Source organism: Petromyzon marinus, unplaced genomic scaffold (assembly GCF_048934315.1).
Source record: "Petromyzon marinus isolate PM22_M1 ecotype Great Lakes invasive population unplaced genomic scaffold, UKy_Petmar_22M1.pri1.0 PM_G_Scaffold_6, whole genome shotgun sequence".
NCBI lineage: Eukaryota > Metazoa > Chordata > Hyperoartia > Petromyzontiformes > Petromyzontidae > Petromyzon > Petromyzon marinus.
The window spans coordinates 6,606,580-6,615,145 of NW_027423013.1; the positions used below are offsets into that span (position 1 = coordinate 6,606,580).

Here is an 8,566-nt window from a genome sequence, read left to right on the forward strand (position 1 = left end):
GCAGACAGAAAATAAGAATATCCACACCATCTACACGTCAGTATCGAGCCATGGAGGAATGAATATATACAGTCACACGTGACTTACACGTCTATATTCATTCATGTATTCATGACTAGCTGTACTACCCGGCTTCGCCCGGGACTTGGATCCACCACGTCCGGCCGCCTTTGTCTCCCCAGTGGCGATGTTCACACCACGACAGTTACTCGTTTGAGGCTGAGTCTACCTAGGGGAGGCCCAGAAGCGGTTCAAATAATCGTCACCGGTGGTGGCCATGAGCGGGAATTGAACTCGGGTCACCGGGTTCGTAGCATGGCGTAGCGTTAACCGATACACTACAATGCGTTATGCTTACACACACAGACACACACAGACACACACACTGACACACACACACAGACACACACACAGACACACACAGACACACACACACAGACACACAGACACACACACACAGACACACACACACAGACAGACACGCACACAGACACACACACACACAGACGCACACACACAGACACACACAGACACACACACACAGACGCACACACAGACAACGCTAACTGCTACACTACAATGCGTTACGCTTCCACATGCGAGGGTCACGTGACAGATTTGACGTCACAGCTCACTTGCCGTGCAAAAAATCTATACATTATTGAGCTCCCCCCCCCCCCAACAAAAACACAAAAGTGTATTTGTATAATGTTTGCATGGTGTACAGTCTGGAAAGTACCCACATGGCAAATTTCCAGTTTGTTGCATGTCGGGAAGTACGCTAAACATTTTGAACAGACACCACACACAATCACAACTTTGCCTTTTATATATATTTGGAGATGCAGTGAAAAACTTTCCCAAAATTCATCACGCGGTTTCAGTTTTTTGATTTTCAGTTTTATTTATTTTGGTTATAGTCCCGTGAGCCATTCGGCTCTCGAATCGGGTGCAACCACAACAAGCAACAAAACAAAAACACGACCAAGAAAAACATCTTACAGTGACTATGTGTGACTGTGCAAACAGCACTGTCATGGCACGCAATGAGAGGGCAAATGTCATAAATATTCCTGTAAGCCCTCGCATCTTCAACATTAATGTTGCCATAGAAACGTTGTGGGGTGTATTGCTTCATTTAAAAAAAGAAATATTATTACCTGTTATTTTAATTTAATTTTCTATCTACGTGACTTCACCGAAAGAACCAAGAATATAAATTCCTGCAGTCACCAAAGTTTTAAGTCAAAACATTCACACACGTTGACAAAGCCTCACCTTGTGTTGTTGTGGGCAGGTCGCTTCTGATAACAAGAGCGGTATAGTAGCTCAAGCGGGCTTGGCCTGCTAACAAAAGAAAATAAAAACTGCGTGAATATTTACAATAAAACAAAGTTACAAAGTGGCGAGCCGGGTGAAGACAAATTAAACTTAAGAGAGATAATTAAAGTGAATGCAATCAGGCGAGGGCAGGAGGCAAGGCCCCGCATGGCTAGGCCCCGCGTTGTAAAGTTCCAACCTGGACATCGATTCCCATGCTCGCTGCTACTCAACTGACATCTCTACGAGAGAGAGGCTCTACCTTGGTAAACAACAACAACAACCACCACCACCACAACGACCACCACCACCACAACGATGAGAATTTCTCACCTCGGATTTCAATGCAAGAGCGCAGGCGGCAACAGGTAGTATGACGTCACTTCCCCTGCACGAGCGGCTCTCCAACTGAATAAATTATATTCTTAGTTTTTTCGGTAAAGTCACGTTGAAGAGAAACAACAAAATATATATAAAACAATAAAAAATTCTCACGACGTTTCGACCATAACTCAAACGGTCATCATCAGGTGACCGTTTGAGTTATGGTCGAAACGTCGTGAGAATTTTTTATTGTTTTATATATATTTTGTTATTTTGTTGTTTCTCTTCAACGTGACTTTACCGAAAAAACTAAGAATATGAATTACTGCAGTCACGAAAGCTTTAAATCAAAATTGAATAAATTATGTTAATGAGGCCGGCCCACATGTCGAGGGATGGGGCGTGGGCGCTGAACCCGTCGCAATAAACTCGCGACGGCTTTAACGGACACATTATGTTAATGAGCCACCAGTCACTGGGCGTAGCTTTGCCAAATAAGGATTGCCACTGGAACTATATCGGCAGTGACCCAAGCGGAGGTGACATCACGCTCAAGAGCGCGGTGGACGGGGGAGGGGTGAATACCTTGGTGACATGACGTCACTAGCGAGGTACGCCTCCCCCTGGCGTTTCACGCCGATGAGGTAATGCTGAGTGGCGACGTCACAGAGTTGGAGCTTAAGTTGATTTAGATTCATTTTCCATTGCTCCCTCCCTTGGGTGTGTGAGCTTAGCAACAACGTGGACATTATTGTGTATACACTGTGTGTGTGTACAGTGTGTGTGTGTACACTGTGTATACACTGTGTGTGTCACTGTGTGTCGCTGTGTCACTGAGTACCTGGTGCGGTGTGTAAATATCGCCACTAGGGAGACAAAGGCGGTCGGGCGTGGTGCTGGCCACCGACCCCCTCGTGTACCGTTCCGGCCTTCATAGGTGCTCGCTAACAGCACTTGCCCCTACAGTCTGTTAAGGCTATACGGGGGATCTTTGTCTTTGTGTCACTGTGCCTGGCACAAGCGTCGTGGTGACGTCACCGCCACTTAGTGGCGAATGGCGGTTGTTGTTGTGTCACTGTGTATACTATGTGTGTGTCACTGTGTGTGTGTGTCACTGTGTGTGTCACTGTGTGTGTACAGTGTGTGTGCACACTGTGTGTGTCACTGTGTGTGTGTACAGTGTGTGTATATACACTGTGTGTACCCTGTGTGTGTACACTGTGTATATACACTATGTGTGTACCCTGTGTGTGTACACAGTGTACACACACAGTGTACTGTGTACACTGTGTGTGTACACTGTGTACACTGTGTGTGTGTACATTGTGTATACACTGTGTATAAACTGTGTGTACACTGTGTGTGTACAGTGTGTGTGTACACTGTGTGTGCACTGTGTGTACATTGTGTGTACACTGTGTGTGTACACTGTGTGTGTACACTGTTTGTGTCCGAACCCCCGTCAAGGCCATCTACTTAATGACGAGAGAAAATTCACACGAAATGTCCTTTTCAATCAAGTCTTCCAGATGTAAATTGATACAAGCTTTTAATGAAGAAATAAAATCATCTAATTCAAAACACAACACAATTCAAAGATGTTTCATTTTAAAACTTCAAAACGGAGCATGGGGTACTTGCGTGAATGCGTCCTTCGTGTGCAAATGTTGTGACTTTCCTGGCCTGAAGGCCGTCAACGTGTTGGACCCTTATTGGTGCACAGCGTCTCAACAACAGCAGTGGGGTTTGCTTCAACCGATAGGTACGAACATCCAGACGTGAATTAGCAAGGTGCATTTCTAGTCCTAGTTAGACAAAATCTACGTCAACACGTAAGACAAAACTACAATTCGTGTTGTAGAGAATGTACCTCCTCCTATACGTGTAACTTTCAAGTGGTATGCCTTGTAACTGATGAATGATCCGAGCGTGCTCCCTATTTCAAAGATAATGAGTTGCTCCAGAGGCAGACGCTTCGTGAAACACAAAAGTACCCTTTGACCTGCATCACAAGAACAACGGGTCTCACCCGAGTTCTCTGTACAGGTTACTTCCAAAACACACACACGCACTTTGTCCTAACATCACTTATTCAATGTTTGACCCTCAGACAATATGTGACATGCACGCGCACAATCAGACAAGTATTCATTCTAAATGAATATTAACAACATTGAATTACTGCAGCGAAATTGACTGCATCACGTTACATCGTATTAACAAGAAGCTATTTTAAAAATACGCACCGTCTGCTTAAGAGTGTATGTACAACGTACTATTGTTGCGTCATTCAAAACGAGTAGGCCGTTGCATGCTGGCGTCTGGGTCAAAATGTAGCAAATTCTAAACATTACGCTACAAATAATAGATGACGGCTTTCGATGGCAACACAAGCAATCGTCATCAGGTGGGACAAGCACAGCAGCAAGAAGAAACTGCTGGAGTAGGCGCCTACTACTTCAGCAGTTTCTCTTGCTGTGGTTGTCCCACCTGATGACGATTGCTTGTGTTGTGATCTAAACGCCGTGATCTGTTATGTTTCTACCCACGTGGTGACTTTACCGAAAGAACTCAAGAGTGTGGATTCCTGCAGTCACGAAAGCTTCGAATCAAGATTACCTACAAACTACACAACTGAGATGACGCATCAATCATCGCCCCCTACTGACAGGCTCTTGTTCACATGCAGGCTGGTGCAGGGCCACCACCTTGTGCCACACAGGGGCAGCTGCTACTTGGGGATGCTCTTCGAGTGTTTCAGACGAGGTACGACACAAATCTCCGTGTTGCTGAGGCGGTTAAGCAAGCACCGTGTAAATGCAAATATTATAACATAGTGAATGCTTGGGAGCTTATTGTCTCTCGCTCCTGGTGAGAGATTGACCCAACCCACAGGTCCACAAAGACTGGCCGCTCTTACTCTGCAGGATGAACCAAGGAGCTGAGTGTTCAACTTCACATTCTTGTCATTAAAGGCCTATCACAAAGGTGCATCTATTGTAGCGACATTGTCTCTGGCTTACACATCTACCGGGTCTCCACTTGACTTTGTATTGTCTAGGAAGTCCACCCACACCTCCACTTCCACAAACTGCTGGGAGTTGCCTCGCTCTGCCTCACAGTCAGAATTCTCCTCCTGCTTCACGTTGCCTCCATCGATGTGAAGGTCCCATTTTGGAGTTTCATCTTCATCTTCACATTTCACCTTCACTTCTTCACTCTTCACCATCACCTCTTCCCTCTTCACCATCACTTCTTCCCTCTTCACCATCACTTCTTCCCTCTTCACCATCACCTCTTCATATTTCACCTCGATACCTTTAAAAGTGTCCAAGCTGGGATTTTCGTCCGGTTCTTGTTTCATGAGGGATGGGCTCATTGCGGCACTTTGACTTTCACAAGCTGATTTCAGACTCCACTCCTTGTGGATCTTGTGATGCTTCTGTGTTCTCTGGTGTACTTGAAGATTTAATGAATGTGCAAATGCCTTCCCACACACAGTGCACTTGAAGGGTTTCTCTCCCGTGTGTGTTCTCTGGTGTGTTTTAAGAGCAGATGAATTTGAAAATGCCTTTCCACACACACTGCACTTGAAGGGTTTCTCTCCTGTGTGTGTTCTCTGGTGTGTTTTAAGAGCAAATGAATCTGAAAATGTCTTCCCACACACACTGCACTCGAAGGGTTTCTCTCCCGTGCGTGTTCTATGGTGTCTTTGAAGATGAGATGAATCTGAAAATGCCTTTCCACACACACTGCACTTGAAGGGTTTCTCTCCTGTGTGTGTTCTCTGGTGTGTTTTAAGAGCAAATGAACCTGAAAATGTCTTCCGACACACACTGCACCTGAAGGGTTTCTCTCCCGTGTGTGTTCTCTGGTGTTTTACAAGATCAGATGACTGTGCAAATGCCTTCACGCACACACTGCACTTGAAGGGTTTCTCTCCCGTGTGTGTTCTCTGGTGTTTTTTAAGAGTAGATAAATCTGAAAATGTCTTCCCACACACACTGCACTTGAAGGGTTTCTCTCCTGTGTGTGTTCTCTGGTGTTTTTAAGAGTAGATAAATGTGAAAATGCCTTTCCACACACACTGCACTTGAAGGGTTTCTCTCCTGTGTGTGTTCTCTGGTGTGTTTTAAGAGCAAATGAATCTGCAAATGTCTTCCCACACACACTGCACTTGAAGGGTTTCTCTCCCGTGTGTGTTCTATGGTGTCTTTGAAGATGAGATGAATATGAAAATGTCTTCCCACACACAGTGCAATTGAAGGGTTTCTCGCCCGTGTGTGTTCTCTGGTGTTCTTTAAGAGCAGATGACTGTGCAAATGCCTTCCCACACACAGTGCACTTGAAGGGTTTCTCTCCCGTGTGTGTTCTCTGGTGTGTTTTAAGAGCAGATGAATTTGAAAATGCCTTTACACACACACTGCACTTGAAGGGTTTCTCTCCCGTGCGTGTTCTCTGGTGTCTTTGAAGATGAGATGAATTTGAAAATGCCTTTCCACACACACTGCACTTGAAGGGTTTCTCTCCTGTGTGTGTTCTCTGGTGCTTTTTAAGAGCAGATGACCATGAAAATGCCTTCCCACACACACTGCACTTGAAGGGTTTCTCTCCCGTGTGTGTTCTCTGGTGTGTTTAAGAACAAATGAACCTGAAAATGTCTTCCCACAAACACTGCACTTGAAGGGTTTCTCTCCCATGTGTGTTCTCTGGTGTGTTACAAGATTACATGACTGTGTAAACGCCATCCCGCACATCGTGCACATGAAGGGTTTCTCTCCCGTGTGTGTTCTCTGGTGGTTCTGACAAACTGATGGCCATGCAAATGCCTTGTCACACACAGTACATTTGAAGAGTTTCTCTCCTGTGTGACTTTGGTGCCGTGTCAGATTTCCAGTCCGGTCCGTGCTGTATGCACGCTGGTCGCATTGTTGACTTGTCGTATCGAGCTGTGCTGACTGCCTTTGCTCCATCAGAACAATTCTGCAGAGGAAGAGTCAGCTGCAGACATAAAAAAATAATATCCACACCATCTACACGTCAGGCACAGAGGAATGCACACGTGACTTACACGTCTAAACTTATTAATATATTCATGATGTAGTGAAAAAGTTTCACAAATTAATCAGATTTGATGAACGTGCAAACGCCCGACACGCACACACTGCACCTGAAGGATTTCTCTCCACGGGCTGTTATGGCACACAATGAGAGGGAAAATATCATTAATATGGCTGGAAGCCTTCATATCTTCAAGATGAATGTTAACTCAAAACTCTAAGCACACAATTTCTGTCTGACTACAAAATGAATATTTATGAAAGCTAAATTCAGCTGACATAGCAAAGGGTGTTGAAAACAATACTATTTGTGTTATGCAGAAATGCATAAATTAACGTTCAATCGCAACTTAGAGGTGTGAATCCAGGCTCATATGTCCTTGAATGCTGGGGATGAACAGTTCCGACTTCAGCTGAATGTGTGTGCTGTGTTAACTTCCTGTTTCCATTCGTATGAAGAGTTCCAGAGGAAAACTAAAATAAACTATTGTTTTTATATATCCTCGTGTTCAACAGAGTTAATAGCCTTTACTGCAAACACAAACTTGACACTGTCACACACTGCCATGAGTAAAACAGGTGGTGATGTGACCAGAACCATGCCTGGCCACCTTCATCTGCTCAGCATTAATTCTTCCTCACTCCACCAAGTAATGAATCGAGGATCAATCAACATAGCCGAGGCTATCCGTGTCTCTGTCTCTCTCTCCCCGTGGTGAAGGTGTTCCCCTCCACACATTCAGAGTCAACAGCGGCACGCGCTTAGCGTCTTTGACCGATAGATACATTGACACACGTATTGTTGGTTCTTTCAGTAAAGTCACGTAGACAGAAAATAAAAATAACAGATTAAATTTAATAAGATAAAGACCACTTGTGTTGCGATCAAAACGTCGTGGGTTTTTTGCTTCATTTTAAATTTTTTATTTTTCATTTAATTTATGTTAATTTGATTTAATTTTCTATCTACGTGACTTTACCGAAAGAACCAAGAATATTAATTCCTGCAGTCACCAAAGTTTTAAGTCAAAACATTCACACGTTGACAAAGCCTCACCTTGTGTTGTTGTGGTCAGGTCGCTTCTGATAACAAGAGCGGTATAGCAGCTCAAGCGGGCTTGGCCTGCTAACAAAAGAAAATAAAAACTGCGTGAATATTTACAATAAAACAAAGTTACAAAGTGACGAGCCGGGTGAAAACAAATGAAACTTAAGAGAGATAATTAAAGTGAATGCAATCAGGCGAGGGCAGGAGGCAAGGCCCCGCGTGGCTAAGCCCCGCGTTGTAAAGTTCCAACCTGGACATCGATTCCCATGCTCGCTGCTACTCAATTGGCATCCCTACGAGAGAGAGGCTCTACCTTGGTAAACAACAACAACCACCACAACAACAACAACCACCACCACCACGACAACCGCGATGCGAATTTCTCACCTCAGATGTCAGTGCACGGGCGGAGGCAACTCCCTGTTACCTCGCGACGTCACGCGGCAGCAGGTGACATGACGTCACTTCCGGGAGACAATACTCTCCTCCCACAATGAGTCTCTACAACTGAATAAATTATGCTAACTAGTTTGGTCCATTTGTCGAGGATGTTAATGATCCGCCAGTCACTGGGCGTAGCTTTACCCAAATAAGGATTGTACCGGAACAGATTTCGACAGTGACCAAGCGGAGGTGACGTCACGCTCAAGAGCGCACCGAATACCTCGGTGACATGACGTCACTTGCGAAGGACACCGCCGCCTGGCGTTTCACGCCGATGAGAGAATGCTGAGTGGTGACGTCACAGAGCGGAGTTCGAGTTTGTTTATTTAGATTAATTTTCCATTGCTCCCTCTCTTCAACAGAGACCCCT

The 8,566-nt window shown here is 45.0% G+C and overlaps 1 long non-coding RNA gene across 1 annotated transcript; it reads right to left on the minus strand.

Moving 5' to 3' along the window:
* Window positions 1-5,219: 5,219 nt before the first annotated feature.
* On the minus strand, window positions 5,220-8,219 carry LOC142918272 (uncharacterized). The gene is made up of 4 exons (XR_012937456.1): window positions 8,140-8,219; window positions 7,762-7,830; window positions 6,815-6,836; window positions 5,220-6,645 (listed from the first exon to the last, which is right to left on the minus strand). It is a non-coding gene; the product is annotated as an uncharacterized LOC142918272 (long non-coding RNA).
* Window positions 8,220-8,566: the final 347 nt, after the last annotated feature.